Genomic DNA, 18,071 nt, shown 5'->3' with positions numbered 1-18,071 from the left:
CAGAGAAATTTACGGCTGGATTGAAGAGCTGCTCCATCAAGTGCATCCATACCTTTGGGTAGAGTATCCTGTGTCTCAATAGGAAGAACTAGAAATGTGATGAAAGCAGGAATGCAGGAATGCATAAATTCCAAAACTGAATAGGCCTGTTAGCAGGATATCATTCTGAAGTGAAGAGACACAGGCTTTAATCTCCAAGTCAGTCACCTTAACCAAACTATTCAAGGCCTTTTACTGCTTCTTGATCCTCAGTGTCAGAATCAGATCTCTTTGTCCTGTTGGACATAACAGAACGAGGTCAGCTGCAGTAAATAAATGGGTGATGCAGTTACCGTACTTTAGTTTCAGGCTTTATGCAGGTTTCAAGCAGTCCACTGCCACACATTTTACCTCTTTGTCCAGTTTTGCAGAGTAAATGCTTCCAATGTTCAGTTTAATTCAAAATATTTTCAGCTTCAGATATTTTGTCAAGCTCTAAACCGTGGTTCTCTATCAGCACACAGCGGCGGTCCATGTGACATCCTCAGGGCCTTACACGTAGTATATGCACTGTGTGGATGCAGCCCATATGACACAGAGAGTTGCATATGTAGCCCACAATGGTAAATAGGTTGAGAACCACTGATCTAGACCACAGGGTCACTTTTGGGGGGGAGGGGCACAGAGTTGTTACTTACTATGACCCTAGTCCTGCAATGACTAAACACTGAGGCTTCCCTTAACCCACAATGCATAGTCCCAATGAGACTACTCACTGCATAAAGTGAGGCATATACATGAATCTTCGCAGGACAGGGGCCTTGAGCCAGTTATTTTAACTTTCAGAACCAAATGAAAAGATAGCTATTTGTTTGGACACTAAGGATGGAATTTCAAAAGTGCCTATGCATCTTTCGAAGCACAAGTCTGTTGAAAGTCAATGGAAGATGTGCTCCTAAGTAAGTTAGGCTCTTTTGAGGAGCCAATCTTGGGACTCTGGGTATGCAGTTACATTTTCATATCTTGTAGAAAACAACACCAAGTTTCTTGTATTTTCTGTATCAGCATGAAAAAAAACCAAAACATTATGGGTAACTAATACCATCAAAACTCAAGACAATTCTCTGTTTAAACAATGTTAGCATATTTTTATTGGACCCTTGTGTGCTGGGATGGCAGCACTATTACAGACTCTTAGAATTGCATAGATGGGTGATTATCAGTACATTGTGTTTTGCAATGCCTAAGCACATGGCAGAGTGTTAAAGGTGTTCAGCAGTTTGTGTCCAATGCATGTTGGTTTAATATTTTTTTCTTGCACTTCTTTTGTATAATTATTAACTCCCCAGAGCACCACATCTTTACATGGTGTTTTACAGAGATTTTAAAAGCATGGGGTCTCAACCCTGAAAATTTTACAATCTAGATATAAATCCAGGGTTATGAGCGTGAGTGACAGGGAGGACAATGGAGTTCTCAGCAGTGATGGAAAATAGGTTCACAGGAAATGTGATAAGTTCAGGTGTTGCCACATTTAGTTTAAGCAAGTGGGAGAGCATCCAGGAAGAGAAGCAAGCCTCGACAGAGAAGGAAGTGACCAACCTAGAGATCATGAGAACTGACTGCAGACTCCAATTCCAGTTCACTGTTCTAATGTTTAAACCTCTCCATGCAAATGAACCTGAGAAATCCCTTCTCCCTTTCCAATAATGATTCCAGTGATATGTAGATGTGAAACAGCCGATTAACGGGGAAGGCTCATGAGCATGGTAGGCAGAACTTTCACAACAGCTGGACTAAGGCTGTCTAGAGTCCAGCCTTCATATCTCATGCAAGAGAGAATAACTATGGACCACACTAATTGAGTTTCCTCTCTGACTTAGCTTTTCTTTGATAAGCTCCACAGATGGACACATGCACAAAATTGGTCGAGAAATAAGACCTGACATACACGTTTTGCACCAGTACAACCATATTGGTTAAGGGTATTTTCTTTTTTTTTTTTTTTTTTAACTGAAATAATTATGGACCAGTACACTCATAAAACGGATGCAGTTAAAGCAGGATAGGGGTGCCTTATATTGGCTCAACTTAGTCCCCTTCCAGTTTGGAAATAAGCACCTTTATATTGGTACAACTACATCCACAGGAGGAGGCTTATACTGCTATAATTAAAATGGTATAGTTAAGCAGTATAACTTGTGTGTCAACAAGCTCTTATTTAAGCAAGTCTATACCAAAAAAAAAAAAGTAGCCCATTGAGAACTATTCAAACTATTTCCCCTACAGGCTAGAAGGAAGAGAGAGACTGATTTCTATTTTTAAATACTTGGAAGGTGAAAGGCTATATAAATACAGACAGACCAAGTATGGGAGCTGAGGAGGTCAGCATGGGGGCAAACAGAGTGAGAGAAAGGAGATTCACTAAAGATATCACTAGAGGTAGAAAGACTCAGGAAAGGAGTGAATTGTCCCCAAGGAAGATGAGTAAGATTTAGACATTGCATAGCTCCCTGGAAATAGGAAATATTTTCCCAGCTGTCCATTTGAGCTATCGCTGGAAACAGGAATCATCTCAGCCAATAAAGAATATCAATTTTTTTTAAAAGATATTAGTGAAACTGGTATGATCACTGATCATTTCTCAGTGACAAGCATTAGGAAACTTAAATTTACAACCGTTCTAATGAAATATAGAATCAATCATAGAATCATAGGCCTGGAAGAGGCCTGGAAGAGGCCTGTACTCTCCTGTACTCATGGCAGGACAAGTATTTTCTAATCATGGTGCATCCGACGAAGTGGGCTTTCACTCACGAAAGCTCATGCTCCAAAACGTCTGTTAGTCTATAAGGTGCCACAGGATTCTTTGCTGCTTTTACCAATTCAGACTAACACGGCTACACCTCTGATACATCTAGGCTATGATACAACTCTATAGCTTCCACTCTGGGTGAGTTTGCTTAAATAAATATACTCAATAGCTTAATGTTCTCTTTGAAGACAGAGTTAAAGAAAATGTTTTTTTTAAAAGGTTTTATATGGTAATAAGCTGAATTAAACTTCAGTTTTCTCTGTGGGCCCTAATCAACTGTCTGAGAAAAATGCTTTCATTTGAACGATCTAAAACTCATGAAAAGGGTGAAATTGCAGAATCAAGGACTGAGAGATACCAGGTCAGCTTTTCCAAAGAGTGATATTTTTAAGATGGGTTTTAGAAATAAAGGACAACATTGTAGCAAATGCAGCTATTTTTGTTAACTCCTTGAGTGCTGCCTAACAAACAGACTCATAGATTCTAGAACTGGAAGGGACCTCGAGAGGTCATCGAGTCCAGTCCCCTGCACTCATGGCACGATCAAATACTGTCTAGACCATCCCCGATAGACATTTATCTAACCTACTCTTAAATATCTCCAGAGATGGAGATGGTCAAAATGCACCTTTGAACTGCTGATGTTAGAACGTTCTACAGGAACACCAGCTTTTCAGAGTAACATTACATTTTCCGGCGACAGGAAAGGAGACTAGGCAACTGCTATCCTCATTTGTACTGTGATGGTGCCTAGGATCCCATTGTACTAGGCACTATGCAAACAGAACAAAGAAGATGGTAAACTCCTTAGGACAGGGACTATCACTGAGAATGCCCCCAAACCACAGAAATAGAACACAAATATTATAAGAGAGAATAAAATATGCCATGTGAGAAGGTGAAATACCCACCGCTCCTCTTAGTACTACACACCCCATAGATACAGGACTGCCTGGAGGAAATGGTAAGAAAGTTCTATCTGCAGTGTAAGAGCACTGCACTTTGCACCTTTAGAATCATAGAATATTAGGGTTGGAAGGGACCTCAGGAAGTCATCTAGTCCAACCCCCTGCTCAAAGCAGGACCAATCCCCAGAATTTTTCCCCAGTTCCCCAAATGGCCCCCTCAAGGATTGAACTCACAACCCTGGTTTTGGCAGGCTAATGCTCAAACTGCTGAGTCATCCCTCCCTGTCTGCCTAGTGAGACTGAACAAAGGGAAGAGGGGCAGAGGGGAAGGGGACGAGAGCGGCTGGAAGAATTTTTAGTTTCAGTTTGGGCTCGGTGGTACAATGCAGGGAACCCTAAGCTGGGGTCTAAGCTCCCTGAACCCCCAGAAGGACTTGATTGAGGGGTCCTGGTTGTGCCTACAAGCTCTGCTGTAGACTGAGTTCCTATTGTCCAATAAACCTTACATCTTACTGGCTGACTGAGAGTCACTGTGAATCCCAGGAAGAGGGGTGCAGCAGGGCCCTGACTCCCAGACACTCTGTGACAGCACCCACCTGGGAGGTCCAGAAGCCAGTCTCCCTGCTCAATTATTTATACGCTGTGGATCAGCTTCAACAGGGGAGACTGAGGGAGCCCATATTAGACCCCTGTTGGAATCCCTTCTCCCTCTCTGGTGCCAGGGGATTTGCACTGGTAGTCTCCCACATCCCAAGCGAGTACCCTAATCACAGAGCTATAGGTTACGCTGAGAGTTTTCCAGTGTTAACACGGGGTGACCTCAGAATTCTCCCAACTGAATTCCTTTGGGCTTTCAGTGAAAGTTATTTACTGATGCTGTGAAATTCCCTTGTAGAAATGGACACACAGGTGCAGAGTATGTTGTACTACAAGAAGCAATGCTTTTACTGTTCACACACTCAAGGGTAGAATTCAGCTAGCTGTGGACATATATCAGAAAAAAAATTGCACCTAAGATGGCTTATGTTGGCCCTGTGGGGATTTCAGAATATTTAGGGTGAATAGGTAAAAGCAAGTTCTTTATTATTTCTCTATATACAGTGAAAACATATTAATGGATGGACAAAAAAGTGTATGGTGTAAAAGGACCTGATATTTCCATCTTTAATTTAGCAGCATCTTTTGTATACAAGGTCAGGTTTAAACTGCTTTTTTATCTAATTAAATGCGATTTCCTTTTACAAAGACAGATTTTTATATTTTCCTGTTCCTGTTTGATAGTCCCTGTAACCAAAACCTGCTGACAAAGACCAATTGTGGGAGTTTTCTAACCTCTTTCAATTGTTGGTTTCTGAAAGTAACAGTAATGTGACCTTAAACTTAAGCTTCTGCGCATACAGTAGATTAAATCTCCCACTCCCTATCTGATATTTGCTGGCTCCTGTTTGTTTATACAGATGCTCACTCACAGTGGGAAAGAAAAGTACTGACATCACTGGGGAGATTCCATTCAAGGGCCAGAGAGGAAGCTGTTCAGCAGAATAAAAATGAGATTCTCAGCAATCTCAGTCATAATGTTGGTCACAACTTTCACCAAGTTTAGGAATTGCTCTATTGGATCGGTTCATTTAACCAGTATCCTATCCGCAGCAGAAATTCTCTTTAGGGCATTTCAAGCCACACCTTTGCAAAAGTCTTCAAATACTCTTAAAACGCTCCAGTTTTAAGGCTAGATCTTGATCTATCTGCATTGGCAGAGACCCTTCAAGGCTTCAATGCAACTCTGCAATGACACAGGGATGCCTCCAGAAAGATCCATTTGTAGGATCTAGCCCTTCATTTCCAATCCCACAAACACTTGTGCACATGAGTAACTTTACTCAGGCTATGTCTACACTACAGTTGCTACAGCAGCAAAGCTGAGACACTGCAGCTATACCACCGTAGCATAAATGCTTCCTACATCGATGAAAGGGGTTTTTCCATTGACGTAGGAAACCCACCTCTCACAGAGGTGGTAGCTAGCTCAACAGAAGAATCCTTCCACTGAACTAGCCGCATCTATCTAACTAAACTGCTTAGGGTGTAACATTTTCCAAAGCTTTGAGTGAGCTTTACAGGTCAACCTAAGTTTTAGGTGTAGATCAGTCTTCAAAAAACAGTTGCATTTAAGTCATCGTGTAAGTGTTTGCGAGATCAGGGCCTTAAGAGTTACAATTATTTCCAAATCTATCTTCATCAACCACCACATGAAACTGTTTGATCCACTACATTGTTGATCTACCAGGAGGGCCTAAAACAAGCAAATTTTAAAATCTGGTAGAGTGTTTTGTTTTATGGCTGCCCTATTTGGACAAGAAGGAGCATTATATATTCTCAAACCATCCATCTAACCTCCAAGACCCACATCCTACTGCCCATGCTCTCTGATTTCCCTTACTACTTGGTAAAGAAATCTAAACATTTTCTTGAAAATTATGGTTTTTTTTGGATTTCATTAACTTTTTTGCACCTGGAGCAAAATATTAACATTCTTCTTGAAATTCCACACCATTGCTCTAGTTTCATAATTTAGTTTCCATCTCCTTCTCACCCCTATTACTAAATTGCTGGAGCACAAGAAGTAAAAGAAGATTTTTGAGCCAGTTGTGCTAAGTGACGTGTCCTGTCTTTAGACAGGTATTTAAAATAAGGCTGGAGAAACCACTAGCAATTATGAACTGGCTGAAAGAGGATTGATTTGGTCAATTTAAAAGGGCTTTTCTCTTCATTGGCCTCTGATTCTGGGCATGCGTGTAAGGCAAATCTGATTATCTTTTTTTCAAAACAATAAAAATGATTGGAAAACATTATGGCCCAGAGAACATTTCTGTGGCAGAGTGATCAACCCACAAAAACAGGGCTTTATAATGGGAACAGACTTTAATCAGGGCAATATTGCTGGGACAGAGTGATATCTTTATAATAAGTGTTTACATTACCTTACTTGATGTGTTTTGGTCTTTGGTTTATGCAGACAAGATATCTGTTCTTTCTACAAAATAAAGAAATATTTTAAATTTGTTTTCATTCATTCTAAATTTAGATTGTAAAATGCAGCCTTTCAGAATCAGCAATCACAGAAATACAATATCAACAGGCAGATCAGATGCTTTTGTAAATTACTGCCATAGCTAGTCTGAGTATTCTAGCATATATAATTTATTCATATAAAATAAAACAAAAAGCGGTAGATGAAGAGATCCTCATTAATAGTCACCTTCTGATACATACTTGTAGCAATTCAGGTCTTATACGTATGAAATATCATTTTGATCAGTCCCGTGTACCAAACTTAGTTTTAACGGACTGAATTTGGAAATTGTCTCGTGAAACAGATATGCATTATCCTGGATTTTAATGAACTTTGTGAAAAGGAAGTACTTATTTTGAACCACTTTACAATCCTGAAATAAATGAGAGAAGAAAAAGGATCCTTTTGCTCTTAAGACTATTTTACTCCTAAGATGGAGCTTTCATCTATGAAAGTCTTTTAGGATATCTTGCTTTCCAAGTCACTGTTTCATTACATTAAATCATTACATTTATCTGTCTAAAATCTGCAGTTTTGCTCTTTTCTGCTAGAATGTCACTGTATTTAACAATCAGGATGTATGGCTCTTCAGCAGAAGTAATTTTGGTCTTAAACGGCCTCTGAATTTATACATCTCAACTTTGTACCTCATCAATCGCCTCTGTAGGAAGCAAATTCTTTAGTCATACAGAAAACCCTCTTGTTCCAGTTCCTTCTGTTTCTCTATCTGGCTAATCCACACAAAAGCATTCCAAATCAATAAATCTAGTTTTTGCTACTTATAAGAAAAAAGCTACAACCATTTCCCACTCTCAAAAAATTAGTTTATAAAAAGGATCCTAGCGTGATAAGATATGCCAAAACTATAGCCAGTTTTATGGTTTTCATATAAATCTCTGGTAATAGGGCATTATAGTGGGAAAACCAACAGATAATGAAAAATAAAGTTAATTAAAAATAAAACTGACAGGCGGTAAAGATTCATCTAGCTAAATTAATTGAGAAATGTAACTACTTCTGTGAAATGTGTTTGTATTAAAACAGACTGAAGTGTTGCTTCTGTTACTCATCCTTCTTTAAGTTTAACATTGTATTTGATCTTTGTTTTACATTTAATTTCAGTTCCATTGTTAGTAGCCAAACAGCTATAACAAAATGCAGCTGCCAAGATCATCTTCCTTGCCTATTGACCTGACAATATCATCCCCTTCATAAATCCCTCCCCTGGATTCTGCCTCCCAAATCCAAGATTTTTTCCAAGCCTCCTAGGCCTAGCATTTATTCATCCTTGTCACTTTTCCGATTACCTCCCTGTGAGCAATGAGAGCCTCAACACTGCCTGTTTCTCTCACAAGCATTTCCATACCTTCTTCTCTACTGCCCCTAATGAACAAAACATCCTTCCTGAGCAAAGGCACATTTAAATCCTTTCTGAAGACCCTTTTCTACCATGATGCCTCAACAAAAAAGGAACCTAGGCAGAAAAAATATAATCTTACAAAAAGTAACCCCAGCATCTGGCCAATTAACCCCTTGACCACTTAATTTTTTTATATAAGCTGTACCAATTTCCTTTTCCCCACTGTCTTTTGGATTATAAGAGGAAGTGGACATATTTTACTTCCTTTTCCCAAAGCTCATTAATATTTGTACTAAAGTGCATCTGTTTTCCAAGACTATTCTCAGACTAGATAACCTCTAATTATACCAGTACCCCTCACCTGGTATAATTGTTTCCTGTACATGTTGTATTGTAAGAAATGCCAAAGAAAGACGTCTATCTCAAGAGCAATGTTAAAGATGAATATGAAAAATAAGCAGCCTTACTGTGATCCTCTCTTCTCTTTGTTTCCGCAGTAAAGCAAGTATTTCATCCCTCCTCTTGGCCTGAGAGGAAACATATTTACCATTTTAAGTCCATAGAAATTAATTTAAACTCATCTGCATCTTACAGCTTCACAATCAACGTTTTATTTCTTAATGGAGCAGAAAGCTAGACTAAATATGTAACAAGCACATTAGGAGATAATTTTGGCAATTAAGCAGTTATTTCACAGTATTTTTCCATGATCCAGAAAGTCTGATCTTAAAAAACTGAGTTTTCTGTTCCGAGAGTGATGTAGGGATATCTGAAGAAGGCCATCTGTGTCTTGATCCAGGAGGAACCAGTCCAAGTGGTGAAGTTAACACATTTACAAACAAAAGCTAGCAAACAATACTCCCTGTGTCTCTTCAAGACAGCAAAATAAGGATTATTTCGGTCTCCCATCCAAAATAACTCATATCAAACCTTTTTAGCTTGAAAGATGTGACAAGATCACATCCAAGGCAGAAGACATATTTTACTGTTACAATACTTCTTTGGTGCAACCAACTCTCTCCCACTCTACGTAAGCGTTTTAAAAAGTCAAAGGGTGAAATCCTGGATCCACCGATATCAAGATACATCTCCCAGTGACTTCCATGGGCCCATGATTTCAACCAGAATAGTGAAACATGCAATACTTTTTGCTCATTTTTCATTAACAGTCTTGGTTTTTCGGAACTGTAAAAAGATAAGTTCATGTCCCAGAACTTGTTAAAACCATTCTCTCTCTAAAATACCAGCTGCAGAAATAGAAGGATTTCATGATGAACAGTGCAACAATTTCTACTCAGACCAGTTTAATACTTGGGTTTCCAGGCACTCATATAAATCAAAATACTTCTAACACGCAGTAATCAAATGCCATTGGACTTTTGCTTGCTGGAAATGAAGAACAGACTTTCAAGCTACGGAGGTGGTGGTGGTGAGGGGGAGAGAAGAGTAGGAATTGTTTAAGCTGGGTAAAAGGCATATTAAACACTGCTGAGACATTCATAGCAATTTGTTATGAAACAGACATTCCAGTAAGTATTCTGGGAAATCTCCACCACCGATGCCAGAGAAGAACAAATTACAGAATGTGACTAACACCAAAGAGTTCTCACTTCATAACTCCTTTTGGATTAAAACCTAACGTGTACAAAACTAAGAAGGTAAAATCTGATTTGAAAACCTCTTTATTCAGTGCCCATGTCATTCCCCGTTTCTTTCAACACCAGAGCTGAGACTCACAAGGAATTTTAAATATCTGAATATTAAACAAACCAGCATTTCCTGTACTGTGTCTAATCACTAGTAAAAGCACAATCAATCAGAAATCTGCTCTCTGTTACCCAAGCAGCTAATGCTAGACAGAACAAGGCATTTTTCAGGGGAAAAAAATAAAACAGAATATCTAGCTATTGGAGCAGGGTAAGGAGAAACAGGAATAAGCAGCACTGGAGATGTTTAACCAGCAAAACCAAGATGCTCCAGTTCAGTGTGGTAGAACTTGTCTGTCTTTCTGGGCACACAGGGGAAATTGCGGGAAGGACTATCAGTACAAGAGTGCTTTAGTCTGTGTTCCCACTGAAAAGTCGGTGGGTTACCAGCCCAAGTGAGAGCAGCATCTGAGTTTTAACCCACAGCCCTACCTTGGCCAGCTAACTTGGGTTTAAAAGCACCTCTAAACTTGGGCAAGAGGGTTGTAGCCTGTGGCCAGTAGGGGTTAGGGGGCAACAGACAAGTAAAAGCCAGGGGTAACTGCAATGAAGACAGACCAATAGCCTCTGCCAGTACATCAATACCTAGCTACAGAAAGAAAACTCCTGAAGCCAGCTCAGATTCTTTTGTCTGACCACAATTTCCTCTGCAGAATTTGAGCTTTCTGCTTATGTAATTTTCAGCCCTTAAAAAAAGTCACTTGTTCAACAACCACTTCAAATTTTAACCAACTTTATACTGAGCCAAAAATGTTACCGTTGATTTCTACAACAGTTCTTTTTAAAAATACAGCAGGTAGGAAGAAATCCAAGACTAAAACTAGCCCATTTTGGTGATGGATGCCCCAATATAACACCTAGATGACATTCTGGAGTCTGAACTTACATTTTACTATTTATTTACCTTTACTAGAAAGGAAAGCAAAATATGTGACCTGTATAAAAGAGGGACAAATCTATACCTCAGTATACAAAAAAGGTATTGTATTGATATACATCAGCCAGGGACGGTGAAAGAAAACCCCCGATGCTACTTGAGTTCAATTCCCTTTCTCCAGGGGTGGCTTTATGAGCACTAAGAATATCAAAAACAAGAGTAAGCCAACTCTGTTCAAGTTTGGCAGTCAAACCTGAACATGCTGGGACAAGGCACAACGGCCCAGTGTGTACAGGTTACAAGGAGAGCTCAGTTCTGAGCTATCACATGGAAGATGGCAGGGCGGCGGTGGGAGGGAATAAAAGAAAAGGCAGTGAGCAATGGCTGCCCCAGCCTTTATAGAAAACTGGGGAAAGGGCAAACCCTTTCCCCCAGGTTACTGCAGCTTTTCCTTTGCTTTAGTAACCCAGATGATCCACATGATAACTAGGGAGCCTTGGCTCTCCTTGTAATTCCATTACCTGCTGGGCCTCCGTACTTTGTCACAACCAGGCCTAGGTCTGACTACCAAACCAGTACATAATGCCAACTGGAAGGAGGGAAGCATCCCGACATTTCATTAACTCCATCTTGTGAAAGTCTCTTCCAGTCCCTCAAGTGATCTTCAATGTGTTAGCGAGTCATGCTGCTGTGTACTCTAGGTGAATAAATTATTTGATGTGATCTACAGCAGTACTATCAAACTATGCAATTGTGATGTGCAGACCTACAGCACTAACTCAGAGATGAGGTGGAAGACAGCAGTCGGAGACCAATATTGAAGGAGAGAAAGCGACCTGACTAACAAGCATTGCATATCAATATGGCTGAATATATTCAGACAGGCTAGGTTACCTGATGTTAGGCACACTTAGATTGACTCCCTTGGACCTGCAGTGCTTGTACTTTCTTAGGTAATCAGGTAATACTCTACAAACAATGTGGGAATAAATGAATTCATACAAGTCCAGGGCAATGAATTTAAAAAAAGAGACACTAGCTATGTTTCTGTGCACATTACTCCAGTTTCATTAAAATTAACTGGCTAATTAAAACAACCTTTTTCAATGAATGCATTTCACTGTGAGTTTGTGAAATTACAGTGTAATAGTTATATCTTGACTTCATGCTTTTTTGAAAGTTCTTACATTATACCTTACTTACGGAAAAATTATCTTCTCAGATCTGCCAGGCAGATCTCACCTTCCATATTTTATTCTTGCAATGAGACATCTCCCTACACAGAAAGAACATTATATCCAACTCAAGATCTACCACGTGGATTTGAAAGAAAATTTTACCTTTGTCTAATAATTTAAATGGTAGTCGTATTCTGTTCGATGCATTAACTACCATATCCCTGGATTTACTGGAGGCCTGTACTCCGTCCTGCAGTTGTATAATTTGTTCATTAACATTTCTCAACTGCACCTACAACTGTAGGATGCACAAACCTGCACAACCTTAATCTCATCCAGTTGCAGAAATTTTAGAAAATGAACTGAATATTCACTGAAAAGGACTACTGCCCTGTTAATCCAATTCCCAAAAGGTAAGTCTAATGCATGCTAATAGATTAAATGCATACCAGAGTTATTAACTGGAAAGAGGAGGATTGCTGAGTTGCAAGAAAGAGCTGCAGACCTCAGCACCTTTACACACCTACTGCTGATTGCTTTCATCTGGCCTGCTTCCCAGGCCTAACATATAAGCTTTTCCAAAAAACCCACCCCAAACATTTTACTAAAATGAGGAAAATATACTGTAATTACAGAGTAAGACTAGCAACCTTATCATAATATTGAATGTTATTTGCTTTTGAGCTAGATCCTGATTAATTGGATCCATAGTGAACATATGCAGTATTAATTTACCATCTGTATTATTGGTAAATGCAAAAAAAAGTTTACTTCTATTGAATGCTTCAGTATCTAGAAAGCAAAAGTACAATGGGGTGTCAGTCATTAAATGCTAATGGTCCATGTGTGAGAGAGAGAGAAGCATGACAGGTGTTTAGATACTTTTCAAGTACAGTAGGTGAGCTAACAAGACTAAATTGCGTAAATCCTAGTGTCTTCCTAAATTCAGAAAAGATTATTTGAACTGATTAAAAAATTTGAAGATTTTAAGCATCATAATTTTTGTTAATTATTTTTATTCCAATAAGACCTGAAGGGCCTGAGTGCGAACAGGGCCCCATTGTGCTGGGTGCTGTACAAACACTTAATAAAAAACAGTGCATGCCCCAAGCAGCTCACAATCACCAAATCAAGCTTTCTTCTAAATGTACGATCTTTTACACAACAATAAATTCTCTTATTGACCAGTATCATGAAGTGTTTTTTTAAATTAAAAAAAACAAAACAAAAACCAAGCTACAAAACGTATATCCAATTCCTCAAAACTTTACTTTTGTCATCTAAAACAACCACCAAATAGACTTCGTTTGTCATGAGATTAGTCCAGAATATGAAATAAAAATTAAATGCACAGTCTTGATTGAAATTATGGTTTTGCTGTAGCAAGATAATTAGCTCCTTTTACAATCAGATAAACAGTGACTCACACTCTCTGCTATTTAGAGTTCCTTATTTTCAATTTTATGTTTTTAATAAAAGTACTAGCTGTCCTCCAGATTTAAAATGCAATTTCATTATCCCAATTCCTTCATTAAAGAGATAACCAAATAAAAAGCCTTTGAAAGAGGCACTACTAAAAAACAGATTTGTTTTATGGCTCCAGATGGACCTCAAACCATATCTATCTAATGTAACTATGCAACACTGTGTCCCAACATATACAGGAAAAGAAACTGCTCTTCAGAATGCCATGGGGTTTCTTTTATACAGTCATGGGCCTGGAAGGGACCTTGAGAGGTCTTCTAGTCCAGTCCCCAGCACGCAATGCAGGACCATTATTTAGACTATTCTTGATACACGTCTGTCCAACCTGCTCTTAAAAATCTCCAGTGACTGAGATTCCATAACCTCCTTAAGCAACTAATTCCGATGCTTAACTAACCTGACAGGAAGTTTTTCCTAATGTCCAACCTAAACCACTCTTGCTGCAATTTAAGCCCATTGCCTCTTGTCCTATCCTTAGAGGTTAACAAGAACAATTTTTTCTCCCTCCTCCTCCGAACAACCCTTTCTGTACTTGAAAACTTTTATCACCTACCCCCTCGGTCTTGTCTTCTCTTCTCCACACTAAACAAACCCAATTTTTTTTAATCTTCTCTCATAGATCATGTTTTCTAGACCTTTAATCATTTTTTGTTGCTCTTCTCTGGACTTTCTCCAGTTGGCCCACATCCTTCCTGAAATGTGGCACCCAGAACTGGACACAATACTCTAGTTGAGGTCTAATCAGCACAGAGTAGAGCAGAAAAGTTACTTCTCGTGTCTTGTTTACAACACTCCTGCTAATATATCCCAGAACTAGGTTTGCTTTTTTTTCTCCCCCCACTTCAGTTTCACACTGATGACTCATATAGCTTGTGATCCACTATGACCTCCCGATCCTTTTCCGCAGTACTCCATCCTCATGTACATGTTAAATTAATTTGGTTGGGATGAACACAATTGCTTCACCTATCTTTCGCCTCAAGCTTTTATCACAGCAGAGGTGATAAATCCTTCATGTTTTCACTCTGGTCTTGAAGTTAGCTGCAGGCTGATGTGATGCTAGCTAGTAACTGGAGTGCTACGACCACCGCTATTAACGGTCCAGTGACTTACTCAGACAGCTCTTTTAAAAAACTGTAGCACGAAAGTTATCTGTACCTGCTGATTTAAAAAGCTCTAATTTCAGCAGCTTGTCTAACATCCTCCAGAGATATTAGTGGAATGGAATGGAAAGTATTATAAGCACCATATAACGAGACTCATCTGTTTCTCCCCAAATACAGAACAAAAATATTTACTGATCACATCTACCTCTCCTGCATTATTATTGATAATTCTATCATTTACATCTAGTAATGGCTCAATACCATTGTCAGGATTCTTTTTGTTCAGTATACTTAAATTCCTTCTTATTTTCCTTAACACGGTTGGTCACAGATTTCTCCTTGGGTCCCTAGGTTTCCTTTAGCCATTTTCTACATTTATTACTATGAACTTACCCTTCTATTTGTCATTTTTTATAGCTTCCTTCACTTCCCCTCTAAACTATGTCTTTTTTTTTTTCCAAATCAGTACAGCCTTCTTCCTGGATTGTGGCTTTTTGGGCACCTAATAAGGTGATCTTAATGGATTCCCAGTTATCATTCACATTCTTCTGATGAAGCTCTTCCTCACAGCTGATTTGGCTCATAATGATTTTCAGGATTGTAAACTGGCCCTATTAAAGCAGTGAGAGAGACTGTGTGTGCGCACGCATGTGTGTAGATACATAAAAATAAATAACCAGTCTAGACTTTATTCTGCTTGCACATTATGTATTACACACAATCACGTATTTCAAAAAATATATAAATAAAAAAATTGCAATAGGCACTCCCAGAATCTTTTATTCAGTAGATCTTACCTTCTGAAGATATTTTTCTTTTTCTTCAGCTTTCTGAGCTTTGTGAGCTTCCAGGATTATCTGTTCACTCTCTAAATAAAATAAAAGAGTCTAAGGCTACATAGAAAATTAGTGCTAGACAAGCTTTTGAATAATGATTCAGAATAGCTAGCACTAAGACCTGTAAAAATGCCACATGACACAGAAATCTGAAACTTGACTTGTTCTCAGTCATGGTTACAGCATCATTATGGAAATACAGTATGCCCAGTAACAATGGAAGTGACAGGCATCATTGCAGAACTGTGAACTAATTCACAAGCCTGGTTAAGTTTCCTTTGGTTTCACGTTTTGGAAACTGAGTTGGAGAAGTAAATCTGAACGCAGACCCCTATTCAGACAGGTATTTAAGCATGTGCCTAACCTGAAATCAACAGGAGAACTCAACTACCCAGTTGAAATGAGGCTGATAGCCACAATCCTGAAACAAGCATAAGCTTACCTCTAAGCACACAGATAGCTCCATTGCTTTCACCACAATTACTCAAAGTTGTGAAAGTGTTCACAGGATCAGGCTATAATGTCTGGCTACCAAGCTCTTTGTAAGACTTCTGGGATAGATATCTGATCCCCATTACCTGAGTACCTCATGGTCCTTAACATAGCATTCTCACAACACCCTTGTGAAGTAGGGCAGTGTTATTATCCCCAGGTTACAGATGGGAAACTAAGGCACAGTGAGATAAAGGGGCTTGCCCAAGGTCACACAAGATGTCTGTGGCAGAGTCGGAAACTGAACCCAGGTCTCTGGAGTCCTAGGATAGCACTCTAACCACAGGACCATCTTACTCTCACCATTAATTGCATGAAGAGGGCAGTGTCCTGTGACTCAGCCCTTATAAGCCACTTCCTGGCTAAATTCCCACTCCCCCAAAAACCCCAAAAGCCACACACACACAAAAAAACCCCCCCAAGGTGTCAAGAGTTTAGCAACATGAGAGCACTTGTTAGTTTATACTCACTGTTATTGCCTGGTGGAATCTGGAAAGCAATATTTCTCTCTAAAAAAACAAACCAAACCAAAGACCACATAAAGAAGAAATAAAATACCACTTTAGCCTTGTTGACACACAGCATGACATGGTTTTAGTACAGGGGTGATTTTAAACAAGTTTAGTTAAAGCACTGGAAAAAGCCATGCAGACACTGATTTCAGTTTAACCAAGCTTAATTTAGTTTAGCTCAAGGCAATCAGCAACACGTTTAACTAAAGCAAAATACACCCATCTTAAACCCTGACCCACACACGGGGGGGGGCAAGTGGGGCAATTTGCCCCAGGCCCCACAGGGGCCCCCACGAGACTTTTTCAGGCCCCCTGGAACGGGGTCCTTCACTCGCTCTGGGGGCCCCGGAAAACCCTCACGGGGCCCAGACCCCCGGAGCTTCTTCCGCTCTGGGTCTTCGGTAGCAGGGGGTCCTTCTGCTCCAGAGCAGAAGGACCTCCTGCCACCAAACTACTGCTGAAGCGGTGGCCCCCCACCACCAAAGACCCTAGGCCCCCTGAATCCTCTGGGCAGCCCTGCTTAAACCAAAACACAAATATCCACACTGGAGTTTGCACCTGTCCATAAGCAACTTTTCAAAAACACCCCAAAACATGATTTAATGTTTCAACCTCCTCCAGTAATGGAAGCAGGGTGCTGATCCTGCCAACACCTATACTCATGATTAACCTTAATCATGCAAGTATTTGCATTGACTTGAATGGGGCTGCTGATCTGTATACAATTACTGTATACCAGTTAAACACTGGTTGGGCCCAGCACCTCGATTCTCCAGTGACTGTGAAGCAAAAGCATACCACACATACCCCATACATTCAGGCTGGGAGAGGGGATTTGGGTTCTTGGGGTACACCTACACAGGAACGTTTTTTTTTATAGGGTCATCCCATGAATACATGTAGGGCATGTGGGTGGGACAGGCTGGGGGCTCTCAAGGCAGCCCTGGGAAGATAAGAAATAAACAGACATAACCTGGAGTCACCCCCACTACTGGGGAGAAATGGGGGTCATCCCTACATGACAGGGAACAATGGGAAAGACATGAGTATCACTCATATACATCCCAGTGCTGGGGAGAGAAGGAGGAATGCAGGGGGTGTCTCCCCCAGAGCTGGGGGGGAAGGGTGGAATAAGGGAGGTGTCTCCCTCCCCCCAGTGCTGAGGGGAGAAGGGAGCAATACAAGGGGTGGGAGTCTCCCACCCCAGAGCTGGGGGGAGAAGAGAGGAATGTGAGGGGATGGGGGTCTTCCCCCCAGTGCTGGGGGGAGAAGAGGGGAATATGGAGGAGTGTCTCCCCCGCAGTACTGGTGGAATGCGCGGGGTGTCTCCCCCCAGTGTTGGGGGGAAAACGGTGGAATGCGGGGGGTGTCTCTCCCCCGAGCTGGGGGGAAAAAGGGGGGGTCTCACGGGTCTCGCGAGTGCCGCGGCCACCGGGGCCCAGGCGGGATCCAGGGGGCTGCAGGGTCACCGAGTCCCAGAAGGCCTTGGCAAGGCCACGTCGCGCTCGGCGGAGCCGGCGAAGACCATCAGTCGGGCGGCGTGAAGGAGGCGCGGAGCCCGCGCCGTCTCCATGGAGGCCCGAGAGCCGCCGCGGGCGCGGCCTGCCCGAGGAGGTGGGGTCGGTTTTGCGGCACTCGGGCCAGCCCGCGGGGCTCCCGGTGCAGCCCGCCAGGCCCGGCCCGGCCCGGCCCGGCCCGGCCCTGCGGGGGTGAAGCAGGCAGGCTGGGTCGCTGCCCCTACCCT

At 41.0% G+C, this 18,071-nt stretch overlaps 1 non-coding gene across 2 annotated transcripts; it reads right to left on the bottom strand.

Moving 5' to 3' along the window:
* Positions 1 to 17,857, bottom strand: HOATZ (HOATZ cilia and flagella associated protein). Of its 2 annotated transcripts, XR_012657192.1 has the most exons (7): positions 17,736 to 17,857; positions 16,286 to 16,324; positions 15,285 to 15,355; positions 11,613 to 11,687; positions 8,603 to 8,662; positions 6,684 to 6,736; positions 1 to 275 (listed from the first exon to the last, which is right to left on the bottom strand). It is a non-coding gene; the product is annotated as an HOATZ cilia and flagella associated protein (transcript). The 2 variants fall into 2 exon arrangements; XR_012657191.1 differs by lacking the exon at positions 11,613 to 11,687.
* Between the last annotated feature and the right edge of the window lie 214 nt (positions 17,858 to 18,071).

Source organism: Chelonoidis abingdonii, chromosome 18 (assembly GCF_003597395.2).
Source record: "Chelonoidis abingdonii isolate Lonesome George chromosome 18, CheloAbing_2.0, whole genome shotgun sequence".
Lineage (NCBI taxonomy): Eukaryota > Metazoa > Chordata > Testudines > Testudinidae > Chelonoidis > Chelonoidis abingdonii.
The sequence above is the reverse complement of the archived record's forward strand: the minus strand, read 5'-3'. Positions and strand labels throughout refer to the sequence as shown.